The sequence below is a fragment of the Haliotis rubra genome, unplaced genomic scaffold, assembly GCF_003918875.1.
Source record: "Haliotis rubra isolate DU_JTF1 unplaced genomic scaffold, ASM391887v1 Scf2486, whole genome shotgun sequence".
Taxonomy (NCBI): domain Eukaryota; kingdom Metazoa; phylum Mollusca; class Gastropoda; order Lepetellida; family Haliotidae; genus Haliotis; species Haliotis rubra.
In genome coordinates, this window is record NW_025766543.1 from 1 (window position 1) to 19,893 (window position 19,893).

Below are 19,893 nucleotides of genomic sequence, written 5' to 3' on the forward strand. Positions count from 1 at the left end.
GTGAGTGAGTCTAGTTTTACGCAAAGAGGCGACTAACGGGATCGGGTGGTCACGCTCGATGACTTGGTTGACACATGTCGATGCTCATGTGGTTGATCACTGGATTGTCTGGTCCTGACTCGATTATTTACAGACCGCCGCCATTATAGCTAGAATATTGCTGAGTACGGCGTAAAACTAAACTCACTCACCCACTCTGTATCCCCCGGTCAATATTCTCTGTTCCCACGTGTATTCTGTTCTCTGGTGGGTGTTCTGTATCCCCCGGTCAATATTCTCTGTTCCCACGTGTATTCTGTTCTCTGGTGGGTGTTCTGTATTACCCGGTCTATATTCTGTGTTCCCACGTGTATTCTGTTCTCTGGTGGGTGTTCTGTATCCCCCGGTCAATATTCTCTGTTCCCACGTGTATTCTGTTCTCTGGTGGGTGTTCTGTATCCCCCGGTCAATATTCTCTGTTCCCACGTGTATTCTGTTCTCTGGTGGGTGTTCTGTATCCCCCGGTCAATATTCTGTGTTCCCACGTGTATTCTGTTCTCTGGTGTGTGTTCTGTATTACCCGGTCTATATTCTGTGTTCCCACGTGTATTCCTGTTCTCTGGTGTGTGTTCTGTATTACCCGGTCTATATTCTCTGTTCCCACGTGTATTCTGTTCTCTGGTGGGTGTTCTGTATCCCCCGGTCAATATTCTGTGTTCCCACGTGTATTCTGTTCTCTGGTGGGTGTTCTGTATCCCCCGGTCAATATTCTGTGTTCCCACGTGTATTCTGTTCTCTGATGTGTGTTCTGTATTACCCGGTCTATATTCTGTGTTCCCACGTGTATTCTGTTCTGTACACGCAAGACACACTACATAACTAGTAAATGTAGGTGTATCCCCTATCATATACAATACACAGAAACGTACAATTTACGAAGAAACGTACTTTCATTACACGTTTTGGTCAGAAAGAACAATACCGGTATCAGGAAGTCCTTGACAAGAGCTCCTATCGTGCATTGATACTGACATGAAAGACATGCCCAATGACTGAAGTACGGATCGATCATGTTCAGGAATAGCAAGACGTCATGCTTTTGTCATGCACAGCTGGATAGTTGGCAGGTAGTGTACATATGCCGCCCCGCCCCCCTCCCCCTACACGCACACACACACAGCCCCAGCCCCCACCCCTAGGGCCTGTGTACTCTCCAGACATACTGTTTACTTGCGGGCGTACGATATGGACACGGGTATTTATTTCAGAATGCAAGAGGTTGTAAATGTATATTAATTCTTCTTTGCTTAAGTCATACAGGTGTTCAACAGTGACTCGATACATGTGAGAATAGACGGAGGAACGCATTCACATGCACCATACCAAACCCTACCCAAGTAATTTCAGAAACATTATTTCGATGTTATTATATCTTTACTTAATGTCAATGTTTTCCTAATTTAGAAGGAGATGAGCTGCGACAGGAAGAGGAGGGCAGTTTCAAGCGGTGAGCACTTGTTTAGAGTTGATTATTACAACATCATATATGACACGGGAAGGACAAACTATTTGTGTAATTATCATATCGTATTGTGATTATGAGGTGTTGTACTATGTGCAGTGATAGTTATGGAAAACAGTATTTACATGTACATCGCATTTTACAATGCACAGACAAACAGCATAGACATATATGTATGGCGTTACATTGACAGCGTGCTATTTTCATTTTCTGTGGAGAAACACAGTATTTATGGTACCGTACATGTACATCGCATTTTCCTCGTGATAAACTAACAGGGTAGACATATATGTATGACGTTACATTGACAGAATGGCGTTCTCATTTTCAGTGGAGATGGTACATTATTATCAAAGAAATAGCTTTAGGGTTGGTACATTTCATTGCTGGTTAATATCTGTTCTTGGTTGGTTTTATCAATTACCTTTCACATATATATTAATGTTAATGGCACTAGTAATAACTTCATTGTGTATTTCAAATATTTAGTGTCATTATAAATAAAAATATAAACGTTGTTATTGTCTGTCACCAGTCCGTTTGCTGCCAGATTCTACCAATGAAATACCAAATAAATATACATTCAAAAGCAAGAATTCGTCGTAAATGGAATGAAAGCTGTATATTTGTCAATATCATCACACAACATTCAAACTATTCGATGTGGAGAAACTGGTCCTTAAAAGAGTAGCCTGCGTATATGTAGAAACTTGTGCCAAGTACATTGACAAAGTTGAGACCGAAATCAGAGCTTCATACAGGTAAAGAGATGGTTTATGGTACATTCCCCTTTGTTACAACAGCCATAAGAATACCAACAATTACATGATCGTGTGCCAAATAACTATTTTTCTACTTCATAACAGTGTCCGAAATTATGGTGACGAGTTGGTATAAACAGAATAGTACCTTTCCTGCCATTTCATGACGAATTCTTGATTTCGGTTGGATTTACATTTGGCATTTCATGTGTACATTTTGCAAATGGACAGTTGGTTCCAGCTAGTCTGATTTCCTACTTACCACCTGAAAGAGATATAACTTTCTTCCATATGTTGCCTGTTATAGCACAACCACCACCTAAGCGGCCAAGACGAGAGTCGCCGAATCCTTCGCCACCCACTACAAGATGCTCCGGGTCCGTGACATCAAGGTACTGCCGGCTATGTGAAGGCGCTCGTAGAAAAGCAGAAACTTGCAGTCAAGAGAGCAATTTTTGTGTATAGACATCCCAGTGTCATTGTTGTACAAAGGCATTCACACGACGCAAGAAGGTCTCTCTAAGGAACAACGTGTGCACAAGAAAAACCTTTCGGAACAGTTCCTCGAAAGAGTTTGTGGGCTCCGAAATTCCGGCGGGGATTTTGTTGGTGCATCTGGTCGGGCTGAGCAGCAGCGACAGATATCCTGGAAAACTGAATGAGTTCACTGACGACCTTCTGGTTAAACTCATCAACGACGGGAGTCTCTTTGCTGACTGTTTCACTAAACAGTGGCTGGACGTCAAGCAAGAATTAAGAAAATATTATGATTTCATCAGTATAACCGTTAGGCCAAAGAAGCAAAGCGCGGCGACTGTTAACTTTATGACCAAGATCCCATTTGATTTCAAGATCGAGAACCCCAAGCGTGTAATATCCAGGAATTACTGAGCACTCGTAAAGAGTTCAAACACAAGACACCTTGGGTACGTGGGGACAAAGGGAATACCGATCGTTACACGAATCCAGGAACATACAACACAAGTCCTTCAAGGCGGAGAAGAACGGGGAGAAGAAGCTGAAATCACTACTGAGAGACATTCCTGCTCTTGGGAAGTATATCTGGGAAGATCAAAGACTTCGGCAATACATCACTTCATTTTCCAAACTCGACCAAGGTGGCTCATATTTCTTTGGAATATCAGAAGAGAAGCGTACATACGAAAGGAAAAGTTATGTTTCCGTACAGCCTCGTTGACCATGGTTTACATTTGTCAGGAACAAAAATAGAAGCACTCAAACAATACCTGTTAAGAAAGGTACAGTCAGATATCTTTTGTTGTTCGTACGATGGGAAGAAATTAAATATTGACGCAAGTGACCTCGTTAACATTTCAAATCATCGCACGGAGGACGACAAGTACGTTGTCGAAGTCGCCGTAGGTGCCGTAGAGGGTTAGTCTTCTATGACGCACAGGGACCAAGGTCATTTGCGATCAAGGAAGAGGAATTAACCCGCATTCCATTTTGTGAATGGTTTGACACTTTCACATCACAAGGTTAACTGCACAAGGCTAACTCCTGCAGTTCCGATAACAAGCAATGAAACATCAAGAGGTAAGGGGCTTCTCAGTGGTGCGTTATACATCATTCATACAATTATGTATTGTGTGGCGGTAGCATCGTCTCCCGCACCATTGTTGATGGCATGGTTTACCGATTTACAAGTCTCAGTCTGTTTAGACCCCGTGTACTTGCTTAAATGACTTTGACATAGAACTAGCTTCCAGTGTGGATTTCGAAAATGATCGATTTCTGTGAGATTTAAATGACCATATCCACCTCTGTCTGTCACAAATCTTAGTACCAACATAGCCAAGGTCACCTGTGACACAAAATATGGTATATAAATGTGGTATAAACAAGAAGGGTCCGGAGACAATGGCAGTATTGGCTACGTTGTCGTCTAAACTTTAACTACGATGTCGCATTTAATTGTGTTATCTTTCCATGGTGTTGTCTGCCCAAAATATATTCCCATACAACTTGGAATACTATTGCTTTGCAACCCTACATGTTGTTTCATTTTGGTAGAGATATAATCACCTTATTAGCAGATTCTGTTTATCACCTAGAATAGATATAACCATACTGTTTTCAATGTGAGGATGGATTTATCTTCCAGGCAATGAACGTCCAGAACGGATACATTTCAAAACCAAGACGCCGCCATAAAGGAATAATTTCTTTGAAAGGTCAGTTATCACCTTTTTGATAAAGTAATGGTTTTCTTCCAATTCTAATTTAATTAATGGCATGATAACATCATGATAAACTAAACCTTCTTGTAAAATGTAAGACAATAATAAATCTAATCCGTTGTTGTAGTGTCCATATAAGTGGACATTTACCCAGTGGGCAGATATTGCATTATCCAAAATGCGTCACACTATAGACCAGAATTCGAATATACCCATAGAAGGCGTTTTTAATGACTGCGTATATTTTGCATATAAATGAAGTAAAACTGAAGAGGCGCGTCGTCAACGTGGTCAAGCTTCCAAGTGGTGACGTATTCACTAGACCAGTGAAGCAACTGGACAACGCTCTAAATGACATCCATGGCCTGCTTACAAAAGGTAGGTATATCAAGGCGAGAATACTTCTGTTACAATCCCAAATTACGTAGTCACAGCCAAAGGATTATTAGCAGGCTACCTCCGACAAAAACGTTTCAATTTGGTTTTGTATGTACTTACCATGTTTATTTGAAATGATCGGTTTCAAGAATATGCAATTGTTAACCAAATTATATTATCTCTAATTTCAGATAAGCCTCGGATGCATGTTTACCCTCCGTACATGGCAGAGCTGTCCAAAGTTCAGACTAATTTAGAGGACAGAATAGCAGAGACGTTTCCCTCTGGAAGGCAGGATTGGTTTACCTGGCTCTTTCACTCGGGGTGTCGCTTGACCTCGATGTTCGAATGAAACAGCCTCATGAGGTCATGTTTGACGCATGCGTTATCCTGACCCATGGCGCTCCGATGGTGTTGACTGTCGTTAAAGGAGATGCCAAGAAAACAAACGCCATCTCCAAATACAACCTTTATGTCGCCAAAGCTCTAATCAAAGCTGTGCGTAAGTTCACAGATGAAAACTTTAATGCTTTACATGGCGTTCTCACAGCTGATGATATGTCATCATCAGAAAAGTTCAGTAAAGCCTTTGTGAGCATTGATAAAGAATCGTCTTGTTTCTGTATCCCAGAGTCTCTGTCAATGTCGGATGTGAAATACGCCAGTATTACCAAGGCGTTTGCTGCCGTGGCATCCTCTACTAAGGTGGTCCAGATACTGCGTTCTGACAAAAGTAACACTGGTGTGACCCAGACGTGGTTCCTGACCCAGGAACAGTTTGTTGCGCTGTCAGAAAATATCGATAAGAATGTGGTGATCGTGGGAGCTGAGTCGGGCACAGGTTCCACTACTCTGATGATAGAGGTGGCTTCACGCCTGGAGAGGTCGGGCTGCACACTGCTTGTTTCTTCATCGCCAGACCTATGCAAGACTGTCAGGTGAGAGACACAATGATACTAAGGTTTTTAGGAATGGATATAGACAGTAGTCATATTCTTCAAACACACCACAGATGTATCAATTTTCTATGAAAAATAAGTCTGGGAGTCTTAATTACTACCGCAATTGCACATGTGTTTACGGTAGTATTTGAACTTTATCGTTTTATTACTAGTTTTCGGCAGGCTTAAGTCAAAGGATGAAAACAGGGTATTTTATATGCAAAGACACCTGAAGGGTCAGGTACTACTGTCTGTGTTTACAAGCATGCATCCATGAGTCGCAGCTCAAGTCAGAATTGGTAATGGGGCTCCACACAAGTTATTGGGGATAATTGTTATCTGTATCAAAGGCTTGGTCAAAGATGCCGATACTCCGAGTTTGTCAATGGGGAAGCTTCTCGAGTCCTTGCACAAAGGTAGGGTTCTTCAGAGCTAGAAGTTGCTTCTATATCTGATTTTACAATCACTGCGGCATGAGGTCTATGTCCGCATTAAAAGCAGTTGCCTTTAGCCAATATATTTTTATTTTTCGTTTTGTCTGTGTGGTACATCTTACTGCTTTTTAGTATGATAAAGACAGGGCAGATAGACCGTAAACAAATGTGATGTCTCAGGCAAAGAATAGTTTCGCTTGCAAGTAAAGCGATCACTGCCTCTTGCCATGTTATCTGTATGGAACTGTCTTTTTGTCTAAATGGTAATTACGCCATTGTCTAAAGAAGATGTTACAGTTGCAAATATATTGACAGTTGTAACTGTTGGTCAAGCATATCACTAGCCTTATGATATAACTCACCATTGAGAAGGTTCCGGTTAAGCATGACGGGAGAGACTATTTCGGTCATAGCGTTTAGGAATGACATTACGGGATATCCCGTTTGCATGCATTGTCATGGTGAATATCCTACGTTGGGCATATACTCTGTAGCTTCATAGAGTCTTGATGTCAGTGTATGAAAGTCGTATGAAGGGATCCTTCTAATGTCTCAACATTCTAAGTCCAATATGTTCACTATTGTCGTTGACAATTGTAGTATTATTGCTTATTATTGCATTTAATTATTGACGCAGATCCACCTATGTCGGAAGGTTACAATGAATGTCCGAAGGTTACAATGAATTTCACAATAAGTACTGTATATTTAAATCCTTCAAACAGATGTGTTGTGTGTTCTGTTGCTTTCAGGAAGCACAAGCTGTGCTCGCGGGTGATGGTCGCTAATACCTTCCACAAACACATGTCACAGCACAAAACACTTCCTGCACGTGTAAAACACGTGGTCTGTGAGGAGAACTGGTCACCCAGGACTGACTGTGGCGGTCGTCCGTATGGTGCTTTCTCGTCAAGAGAGGTTTTGGAATTTATTGAGGTTATTATAAAACCGGGTTACATACTGTGTTTTTAACGAGGGTCAGGTTAATTCCATTTCCCGAAGGATACCAAAATACATTGGACTTCCTTTCGAACCAACCGTTTTCATAAAGAAATGAACTACTGAATTCCCGATTTGTTAATTAGGAAATTATAAGCTGTGTGATTATGGCACACTTCCCACTGATAGATTGAGACTGAGTTTCTCAAATACCTCTTGCTCCAGTCACTCTTATTTTACCTAGTACGTTTTAAAGTGCGAGTAGTGATGGGATACTTCATGATTGTGCAATGATTTTAAAGAACTTTAAATTACTTTTGACAAAGAATCCGACACTCGAATCAGTACAAACCTGTTCGAGAACTAATAATATAATATAATCTGTAAATACTGAAGATATTAACCCCATTATTACCCTTACTATAGTGCATAGAAGCGAGAGACAATATGATGACTTCTTTGATCGAATGTCGTCGTGTCCTGACGATGTACGTTGTACGTGCTTAAAACATTGGATGAACGGGTTCAGATCATTTACAGGAATGTGTGAAATACTGCCTACCTCTACCATTAACACAATCCGCCCAGATAATCCTTCATGGCCCATCAGACCTATATATCTGTTGGTATAAATATATGCTTTATTTCTTACAGAAACCGATCGGTCACCGGTTCAGGATTTTGCCTGCCCGGAAACGCCTCCATGTTCCCCCATCCAGGCCTGTTGAATGTGAGATAGCCTAAACGGGACATGAATACTTCAGGCTTATATAGAAGCTGGACATCTGGCCACTTGGAAATAAACATTGGGTGCAAACCGAATACCAATGTACATATCAATAAACATTCAGTGCTATAACATATTATATCAGAACATTACATGCATGTACATATATCATTCGATTCAGAAAGCTACATCACCAGAACGTGCCTTGTGCCACTCTGAAGAATAATGTTCAATGGCCTTAACTCACTGGCTACTACATGTCATACAAAGGATCTCAAATGCAAGTCAACGTCTCGCTCAATAATGGATTGACTCAACCCGTGATATCACTGATCACCTACAAACTGAACCAGTAATAATGGATGAACCAACAGAAGATTTTTTTGTAAATGATTTTTCTTTATTCTATAACACTCCACAGGAACTGATCACTCCTCGGATACGAATCGCTGGAGTCAAAAGGGTTCAAGACGATGTGGACATGAACAGTGTACAATATAATAATGATTGTGGATTTATAATGGGCCTTTTCCGTGTACAAGGCGCATGCTCAAAGCGCTAACACACAATCTGATTATTTTTCCCACGGAAAACCCTAACGGCCTGTGAGGCGCTAGGCGTTAATAGTCACATGACTTATCCTTCCGGGTACTCATTTCTGCTGGGTGAACAGGGGGAATTTTGAACAATCACACTTGCCTAAGGTCAGACCACATATAGCACACGTGCTTCGTTGTTGGGCAGGACTGAAGTCCTAAAAACATCCATCTTCATTCATGAAACATTATGGGTCATTTTTGCAACAGTGATTTGTGTATCAATATTTGTTGATAAAGGACATAGGTAAACAAACAGATTAACAGCGCTGAGCGATTCCGAGAAGTGGCCTTGGCACATTGAACCTGGCTTGGGAATCGACCTCGGACCTTCGTCGTGACGCTTTAATGACTGGGTTATGGCTATATACATATTTGTGTTAGCACACATTTATGTTCGACGACACCTTTGAAAGCTGCTTACAAAAGTTACTTTAAAAGTTAAGTCGATTCAGCGATTAACTATGTCTAATAGACTATAGTGATTTCATAGATTTAGAGTCATTTGGCTTTTTTTAAATGTATAGATGTGAGTCATAACGTTGACGTTTGGTCTACTGAAGGTACTAGGATCGTTCTTGGTCGCCCCTTATTGTTTCCGCGTGACAATGGGACAGGTAAACATGCTTTGATCGTAGGATCCTTTAACTGTATTATATATGGTAAATACAAACCTTCCCTTTGTCTCATTTGTTCCTGGTGGTTATATACAGTTTGCTATGTAAGTATTAGACCTTTCGTTATATCATGTATGATGAATGTAAACTTTCCACATGACCCGCGTGTCCATTGTCGTTAATCAGCTATGGGAGAGTAAATGCATCTGTTGTTATACATGTATCATATATGGTGATTATAGATTCCCCACTTGTCTCGCTTATCCATCGCAGTTCTCCTTCAAGTACCAGGTCACATGAGAGACCACATGAAGATTGCGCATGCGCAAACGGGTCAGTGCAATTGTGTCAACGGGTGGCAGTCGCAGACTTTTCGGACCAGTGAACTTTTGGATTTATTTGTGTTTTCCCTCGGATTTCGTTTTTAGTTTCAGAGGAAACTACGCCGATATCAGACAATGAAAGCGCTAGTGACAATGTGACCCCGCAGGGGCACTGATCATTCTGGTTCCATGAGTGGAGACCATGACAAAAGTGAAGACTTTTTAACTAAAGCGCTGAAGAAATGGAAGAAAACCAAATGGCGGTGATAAACAAAGTTTTGGATAAAGTGACAGAACTAGAAAGTTATGTCTTCTACGATCAAGATTCTGATCAGTGTATATAGACACTAACACTAACAGTGCCACTGTTAGCTCATTAGAGGGGAGGCGGGGAGCCCGTCGCGGGACCGAGCCACGCTCAACAGGCTGCTTACGAGCAGCAGGCAGAAACTGACAGAGTTATCCCTCTTGGTTCAAACATGGCGGCGGCCAGTGAAATGAAATTTGACATTTCTAAGCTGGCAAGTTCCTTCAAAGTGAAGGACAAAGTGGGGCCTCATATTGATTCAGAACTTGCCGAACTGATTGACGGGTTACTTGCCACCAAACTTGAGGAAAAACAGAAAACTGACTTGTTAAGTAAGCATTTTCCTCCAGAAAACTGCCCAAAATTAAAACCGCCTCGTGTAAATACCGAAGTTTGGAGGGTCATGGATTTGCCGAGTAGGAATCGAGACCTGAGATCTAAGAAAACGCAAGATTCAATTTGTACAGGATTGATACCAATCGTCAAAGCTGTGAATAAGTTATGCAATGTGGATACGTTTGACACCTCCTCTCTCATCACTGAAATGGTTGATGGCATAGCCCTCATTGCATCAGCCAACTTTGACCTCAGCTTAAGGAGGCGTGATGATATAAGAGGTGATCTTGCAAGCGAGTTCAAGGAATTGTGCGCTCACAAAAATCCAATCACAGAGCTGTTGTTTGGGGACAATGTGTCCGAACAGATTAAGGAGCTGACTGACACCAACAAGATGGTGTCTAAGATGAAACAATCAAGCAATCAGTTTCATTTCCATCCCTACAACAGATTTGAGGGGAGACCCCCCTTGAGATCCAGAGGAAGTAGGGGCTCCCCACGTTTTAGAGGTCGAGGAAGAGGCCGCGGTCAAGTTTTTTTAGAAAACGAGGGACCTCACTTCAGACGACACTCAGGGACAAGCAGGTTTCCCAGAGCGAAGCGGACAAATCCAACATTAGTTGAAGTGAGTGAGTCCTTAGCAGCTAAAGCTACTTGTATTGCAGGCAGATTAGCATTGTATGTTAATGAATGGGAAAACATAACATCTGATCCCTACATTTTAGACACTGTCAGAGGATATCGTATTGAATTCACAGACATACCCATTCAGTCCTCTTTCAGGGAGACTAAGCTTGGGGGCAAACAAGCAGATTTTCTTGATGAGGAAGTGACTAAAATGTTGTATAAGGGTGTAATTGAAGAGACCACCCCCTCAGATCATCAGTACATAAGCACTGTGTTTCTCGTTCCAAAGCCGGATGCTTCCTTTCGAGTTATTCTAAACTTGAAATTACTGAATCAATCTGTTGAAAAATGCCATTTCAAGATGGAACGGTTACTATCAGCTCTCAGACTTATGACCCCAAATTGCTATATGGCGTCCATTGATTTTTACGAGAAGCCTATTATTCTGTTAACATTGCTGTACAAGATAGGTGTTTTTGAGATTCATGTGGAAAGGGGCGCTTTATCAATACACCTGTATGCCGTTTGGTTTTGACCTCTGCACCTCGAGTTTTTACTAAATTGTTGAAACCTGTGTACAGTTTGCTTAGGAAAAGGGGATTTGTATCAGTTGCTTACATTGATGACTCCTATCTTCAAGGCCAGTCAAAATCAGATTGCCAGACAAATATCAATGTGACTAAGGAAATGTTTGAGAAATTAGGTTTTGTCATAAACAGTGCAAAATCTGTTCTCGTGCCCTGTCAAACAATTGTGTTTTTGGGGTTTGTGCTTAATTCTTCTACAATGACAGTCTCTCTCACGGATAAGAAGGTAGAGAACTTTCGACAGAAATACTCAAAGCTTATGTCAAAACAGACTGTTTCCATACGTGAAGTGGCTGAACTCATTGGTATTATGATCTCCTATGCCATCGCAATTCCATATGGATTACTGTTTACAAAGCAACTTGAAATTGAGAAGAGTCTTGCCCTAAAGTCAGCTAGAGGTGATTTTGATGCAGTCATACAAATCACTGACACATGTAAACAGGACCTTCAATGGTGGTTTGACAATATAGTTGACAACTCAGCTCCTATTTCTAGAGGATTGCCGACACAAGTGTTAACTACTGATGCTTCTTCAAAGGGATGGGGTGCAGTGTTGTATGAAGGAAATGTTAAAACTGGCGGAGCATGGTCAGCAGATGACTTCAATTTGTCAAATCACATTAATTACCTAGAACTAAGAGCAGTGTTTTTTGGGCTGAGGTGTTTTGCATCGGTTTTGAGGAACCACCATGTGCGTGTTAGAATTGATAACTCAACTGCTGTGGCATATATAAATCATCTAGGAGGCACAAAATCCCAAGCTTGTCACAGTATGGCCAAGATTATTTGGTTATTTGCAATTGACAATAACATTTGGCTCTCAGCTGCTCATTTGCCTGGGTGCAAGAATATAGAGGCAGATAAGGAAAGTAGAAACTTTAATGAGGCAACTGAGTGGATGCTCTGCAAGGAACTATTTGATAAAATAACAAAAGTCTTTTTTTGTGCCATGCATAGACCTCTTTGCTTCACGGCTAAATGCACAAGTGCCATGTTACATTGCTTGGAGACCAGACCCATTTGCCTTTGTCATTGACGCATTTATGTGGGATTGGTCACTATATCAATTTTATGCTTTCACTCCCTTCAGTGTGCTGGAACAGGTTATCCAGAAGATACGGGAAGACAAAGCAGAAGGACTAGTGATTCTACCGAACTGGCCAACTCAGAGCTGGTATCCAGTTGCTATGAAAATGTGTGTGTCCAGCCCAAGGGCACTACCCAAAGGAAAGAAAACACTTGTACTGCTGCACAAGCCAGAATTTGTACACCCTCTGTACAAGAAAATGGAACTCCTAGTGTGCCATTTGTCGGGGAGAGCCTCCACTCCATTGGGCTCTCCTCAAGCTCCATTTCCATCATTATGAATTCTTGGCGGACAGGCACTCGCACCCAGTACAGGACTTACCTTTCTCAATGGGAAAAATACTGCAGTGATTCAGATAAAAATCCTCTTGAGCCAGATCCTGTGCTAGTGATAGAATTCCTGACATCGCTGTATGAGAAGGGATGTGGATATAGTGTGATTAATACAGCAAGAAGTGCCCTCTCAAGTGTATTGTGTTTACCAAATGGTGTACCTATAGGTCAGCATGTGCTAGTCAAGAGATTTCTGAGAGGTGTGTTTAACTGCAGACCAGCATTGCCCCGGTACAAACAAACTTGGGATGTAAAGGTAGTTTTAGATTACATTGAAGAGAAGGGTTCTAACACGGAGTTAACCTTGAAAGAGTTATCCTTAAAAATGACAATGTTATTGGCTCTTGTAACAGGTCAAAGGTCACAGACGCTCAGATATCTCAGTATAGATAACATGATTAAGTGTGAGAAGAAAGTGATTTTCAGACTGACGGAACTATTGAAACAATCACGGCCAGGTTTCCATTTACAACCTATTGTTTTACATAGTTTTGAGGTAGAAAATTTATGTGTTGTTAAATGTCTTGAAAAATACTACAAAAAGACTGAGGACCTTCGATCCTCTCTCTCAATTGTTGATAAGTTTTGCCAAGCCACACAAACCTGTGACTACAGACACAATATCACGGTGGCTAAAAACTCTAATGAGAGAGGCTGGTGTGGATGTATCAGTGTTTACAGGACATAGCACTAGGTCTGCTTCCACCAGTGCAGCATCCATGGTGGGGGTGCCTATACAGCAGATTATGGACACAGCTGGATGGTCTTCTACATATGTGTTTGCCAAATTCTATGCCAAACCAGTTTTACCTGTATCATGTTCTTACAGCAATGCTGTTTTATCCTCTGTTTCTGCATGTTAAGTATTCTAGTAAAAGTGTTATGCTTGTATTGCGCTCCAGTGAGAGATCTGAAATGGTACCTCATCAGTATTACCGCATCGTAATATTCCAATGTCTCTTAATGATGATGTTTGAAGTAGTATTCATTTATCATTTGTTATAGTTTTTGAAATATTCTATGATGAATAAATATAGTTAGCTTTAACACCTTGTTACATATTTTGTCCAATTTACTGTGGACTAACTACAAAATCTCATGTGGTCTCTCATGTGACCTGGTACTGAAGGAGAATTGTAAATTTAAACGAGACTTACCTGTAAGGTGAAGTTTGAAAGCAATTCTCCGAGGTACCAGGGCACAAGTGAGATCACATGCCACGCCCTCCCGCCCAGGGTTCCTTTTTCGGTGTTCTTTAGTCCACAGTAAATCTTTAAAGACTGACCCGTTTGCGCATGCGCAATCTCATGTGATCTCACTTGTGCCCTGGTACCTCGGAGAATTGCTTTCAAACTTCACCTTACAGGTAAGTCTCGTTTAAATTTACAATTATTCACCATTGTTTCTGAATACATTCACGCAAAAGATATTTACCAGCAAAAATAGTTAGAAGCAGCTTCAGTATCTACAAAATGTAATTATTACTCAAACGTTAAACTCACATTTATACTGAATGTTATTTGTCGTGTGTTAATGTTAAGAAATTCAGAATATCTTTAGCTTGTTTCCGTTGTTCATCTTATTATCTGTTATTGAAAAAGGTAGATTTATGAATATCAAGAGAGAAGATAGAATATGTAGAGGCTGTAATAATAATGTTACAAAAGACGAATATCTTTTTCGTCTCATATGTTCAGCTAAAACACTATACGTAAAATATATTTTGTCCATCCATAAATTGATAAATTTTCATCTCTTATTGAATTGTAGAAATCAAACTGTAATTGAAAATGTTGCGTTTCTTATTTATCAAGCCATGATGGTAATACAATTGTGTAAATATATATGTATTGTGTGATTATTTCAGAAATCATGTTTATGTTGTGTGATTATTTCAGAAACTTCTTCTTATATATGTACTACTGTACGCTCGGTATTCTCATCACTATCTTTATATATATATATATATATATATATATATATATATATATATATATATATATATATATATATATATATATATATATATATAAACACAAGTGATTTCTGCAGGTGTATAAGCAATAAATATATAAGACATTTCTTGTCAAATCTCCTTGATATCTGCACAAGATCTGCATCTGTGATTATTTCAGAAATCATGTTTATGTTGTGTGATTATTTCAGAAACTTCTTCTTATATATGTACTACTGTACGCTCGGTATTCTCATCACTATCTTTATATATATATATATATATATATATATATATATATATATATATATATAAACACAAGTGATTTCTGCAGGTGTATAAGCAATAAATATATAAGACATTTCTTCTTGTCAAATCTCCTTGATATCTGCACAAGATCAGTCGCCGTTCAACGGCTCTTCAGGTGCACACTGGGCCTGCCATATACACTGACAAGCGTCACAACAAGTGTAGCACCAGAATGTATGTGTTTATTGTTCAACACTTAAATGCCATCAGACAACAATATAATAGGAAAGCGAAGCAGAAGTTACAGTATCAAACTACAAAATACGTATTGTTGACCTTGTCATTGTGGCTATTTTAAGAAAAAGGTGAGAAGGCGAGAAACGGGATTTATCATTACGTGGAAAATTACTGCACCTATCCAGAAAGAAAAATGTGTGTGCGTGTGTGCGTGTGTGTACTAGTCCGCAAATGTAGTCGGTTCATGACATGGCTCACTGACATACCATGCCGGAATTTCAACATGAAGACACCACAACAGTGAACCAACTAAACTTTCTGGTGAAAATATAGACTCCCCAATACTGCAGCCTTCTGCATTACCCAGAGTGTCAAAAGGGCTGAGCTCTATTATTGTTATTATTAATACCTCATGGACAACATCACTGCATCACTGGTTGCCATCTTCACCTGACGTTGGAAAATGTTTCATCATTCAAGATGATAATTGAAGCGCAAAAAAACCTTTCCACACCCATAAGAAATCGATTTTACAGATGTGATTTATAATGAGTACATATTTGTTTCAACAGTTTTACAGCTGTACGATGTTGTTTGTAAAACAATTCGAGTCTGGACCAGACAATCCAGACAATGACGTGTTCATTAAGCCATTATGGTGGCGCAGTTCTTCCAAATGCAACAACCCGTGAGGGTCCCGGGTTAGAATTGGTTTTCAGTAACCCATGCTTGTCGTAAAAGGCGACTATGCGTGTCGTATGAGGCGACTAACGGGATCGGGTGGTCAGGCTCGCTGACTTGGTTGACACATGTCATCGGTTCCCAATTGTGCAGATCTATGCTCATGCTGTTGATCACTGGATTGTCTGGTCCAGACTCGAATATTTACAGACCGCCGCCATATAGCTGTAATATTGCTGAGTGCGGCGTAAAACTAAACTCACTCACTCACATGTCATCGGTTCCCAACTGATGATCGATGCTCATGTTGTTGATCACTGGAAGTCAGTTTTAACTAATTTTTCAGCAATTCATCTCTTAACTTACTGTAGTGTTTTATAAACAATGACAGATTTCTAATATTTTGTTCATTGCAAGAACATAATAGTAAATTAAAAGCTACATCGGGGGGGTTTTGACAGATAATACTCTGGTATATATTTCTGTCTAATGTTAGCATACGATTTACAGATAAATACTATAATGCAAGACAATACAATATAAAAACGGGCTATAGATGACCAGCAACTGAAGGTTGATCACCATACTAGAGACCATGGGGACTTTGCTACCTTTGCTTTGCCTTTGCTACCTGCATGGACCCTAGACGGATTTATATCATCCCCTCAGCCGTTAGTGATTGTAGTTAAACTTAGCCATGTCTTAAAACACAAAAATACTGCGTTTTAAAAATTCGGTAAGTTTATTTTACCTTGAATGTTTAAGTACTTACGTATCCCCAGAGAGGAGGACTATTCAACCAACAGTTGTTAAGTAATATATGTCCTATTGTGTCATCCGCTGTGGAAGCAAGTCTACACGATTAAGTCGAAATAACGCAGCATTACAACACCTATACTTACAATGATGAAGTGAAGGGGTCCTGTTCCTGAGGTGGGTGTGTGAAATTAGCCTGTTTTGAGTCTTCTCCCAGGGTAACAGTACAGACGGTTTGCTTCACATCCAACTACAGACGTCAACAGTACTGGCGATATTCAACGCTCTGTCGCCTTATAGTTGTTAGGATTGGCTTCAGAACGTGAGTCAAGGGGTTTGGTCTCGCCATGCGAACATTACTACGTCCAATTAATCTCTTCGTAAGAACGATAATTGTAGCAAACTGTCAGAACTGACATTTCAGGACAGGAGTACTCTTGACCTCCCTGGTTTCTCTAACACGGACCGTTATGTTGGGAAAATGGAATCGAGTGATCTTTAACAACAACATGTCTGACTTAAAGTTGTCATGCTATATTCTGCTTTTGTAAAAATGAGAGCCATGTTACCCTCTATTAAAACATTAGCGTCTGATCGGTAAAGGAGCGGGCATGTATTTTCCATGCAGCCCGTTCCCCGAGCTCCTTTTTGCAATGTATTATGAAGATAAATTAGGTTTCTTTTTCTGTAAAAACGTTCATTTCAGAGACTTGACTTACAACTAGTGAACCTGGCTAAATATCATATAATGTATGAAGGCACGACGTTCCAGGTATAAGAACCTAATTTGGTCTACCATGATGCTTCTCTTTATCATTTCGAATACTAAGGAACATCTCGGCGTTGTTGTATCGTAGGATATGAATCGATCTGCCCAAATGGACAATGTTTGCTACTCAACATTAACATGGTACGTTCTGTATGAAAACTTAGGCACATAAATGATAAATCAACATTATTTAATCAGAAGATATGTCTTGATCATTCCTATAGTCCCCTCCTGTTATACTTCACTAAATACATATGTAGAGTGGATTGTTAATTTAAGTCTTTGAATCTCATTACAAATGTTTGTCTTTGTTTATTGCTGGGAATAATTCCAGTTCAAAGTCAATACGTAATGAATGTGGATATAGCAGAAACTACCTTTCCGGAACCCGGAAGAACATTCTGTAAAATGTTCACTGATTAAACTATCGAATCAGCCTAATTCTCTCATATTTTCTTAGGCTTGAAATGCCCATGATGAAAGCTAGGCTGATAAAACGTCTCTGAACAGCATTTAGAAGTCCTACATTTAAAGGTGAAAATTTATTTACGTCAACTTCCTATTTTGAGGAACATGGCGTTTCGGAATATATTCTTACTCTGTTATAAGGTGAATGGAAAAACTAGCAAACAGGTAGCTACATGGGTACAGGTGAAAGAACAACAGTAACAAGATAAAAACAAGGGAAGCCAGGTGTTAATTGGCGCTGATAGGTAATGACAATTAGCAACCGAAGCCAGGAATTAATTCAGGGATAAATGGTCCTGTAGGTGATAATCAATGAGCGCGATGACATGGGACCCAGTACTGATGTTAAATGAATAAGTCCCAAGTTAGGCAGTTGTTCCTGAAAATATAGAAACTGACATTCATAAATTCTCGCCTTTAGGCTGACATGGGCTAGTATACATACTTCCCTCCGGAAAGTACGGTAAATATCAAACTTCAGATTATGAATTGTGGTTCAGCATCTTAACTATATATATTTAAATTTCAGGAGTCCATTTGTGAGCTTCAGTGATAAGTATGAAACAGACATGTCCCGGCCACTACAACGTTCATTATGTGGCAATAAAAAACGATTAATTGTGACACAAACACAATGCGTTGAGAGCATCAACAAAGTACACTTAAGAAATTGTGAGTCGACCATTCACATTTGAAACTACGAAAACAAGTTCAACTCATGTTCAATATATATTATCTTGTAATAATGTCAGTGATGAAGAGTTGCATTCGTAAAGAACACCGCGTTTCAAACAAGAACATCACAAAGATGAAATATTTTCGATATTTTTCGATATCTCTCTATGCAAACATTATTACGTTGTCTACTCCCATTTGTGAGAACTCCCAGTTGTGAGACTCCCAGTTATGAGACACTGGAGTCGGTATTTAACAACGAAAACGCACCATACTCCCCTGTCTGATGGAATGGATTAAACCTAGCTAATTACTGATTTGCTATGTAACTGACTCTTGTGGAGGTAACTTAATGAAACTTTATAAGATAAATTGATTAACGTACTCAGGTAAATGTCTTTAATAATTAAACACTTTGTGATCAAAGAGAAATTAATTTACCTACTCAGATTTACTCCGTCTCCGAAACTACAAGCTATAGTTTAAGAAGTAACTCTGAAATAACTCTGAAATTTACAGTCGAAATGCCCCTTATGCCAAACCCCTCTACCCGACACAATAAATTTATGGAATGCCCTACCAAATTGCAAAGAGTCATGCAGTCTCAAAGAATTTTAAAACCTAATTACAAAAACCGAAAACAAGATTTATATTGATCTTAATTATGGCTCTTGTTTTTGTCAAATCGTTCAGTGCCGCCTCAGGCTCGGATCTAGCGACCCAATCGCCGATATGTATAACAGACATTCAATAGACAGTCCATGTTGTTCTTGTGGATATCAACTACCCGTTATAACCTGGATAATTTTTTGAACGGAAACAAAGAATTTCCTCCTTGTGTAAACCAGAAAATAGTTGAATCCGTCCACGATTATATCATCAAAACACAACCTTCAAATTTTTTACAGGGAAATCCTGAAATTAACTCAACAACCTTCTTGTGATTGATTTATATTCCTACAGTAGCTTGTTAGACACACACAACTGTAAGTCTCTAATTATGACTACTTAGAGAATAGTTGTATTTGATGTAATCTGTATATATTTATATGTACTTAAAAACATATTTATCCAATAGTCAATATCGATGACGTCACATCCTCCATTTCATTTTATATTTTATGTTGCATGGGAGCGGTGTTACCATAAGCAGTAATACTTCACCAATCCCAATTCATTTTCATAAATAATAATAAAATATGTTTAAACCAAAATGACTTTCAAACTTCATACCAGTCAATAAATATGTGTTATCATAATTACATATTCTTCTGAATAAATAAAATATTCACTGATCTATTTCTTCTGTGTAAATATAATCTTTGATAATCTATTTCATTAATCAACTCATCAATGAACTATGCCTCCTGTGGGTAGTGGGCTGGGCTGATCCCACTTTCATTGTAG

The 19,893-nt window shown here is 39.6% G+C and overlaps 1 long non-coding RNA gene across 1 annotated transcript; it reads left to right on the forward strand.

Annotated features, from left to right (window-relative positions):
• Nucleotides 1-7,103: 7,103 nt before the first annotated feature.
• LOC124279247 lies at nt 7,104-8,014 on the forward strand. Its single transcript, XR_006899330.1, has 2 exons — nt 7,104-7,134; nt 7,810-8,014. It is a non-coding gene; the product is annotated as an uncharacterized LOC124279247 (long non-coding RNA).
• The last annotated feature ends 11,879 nt before the right edge of the window (nt 8,015-19,893 follow it).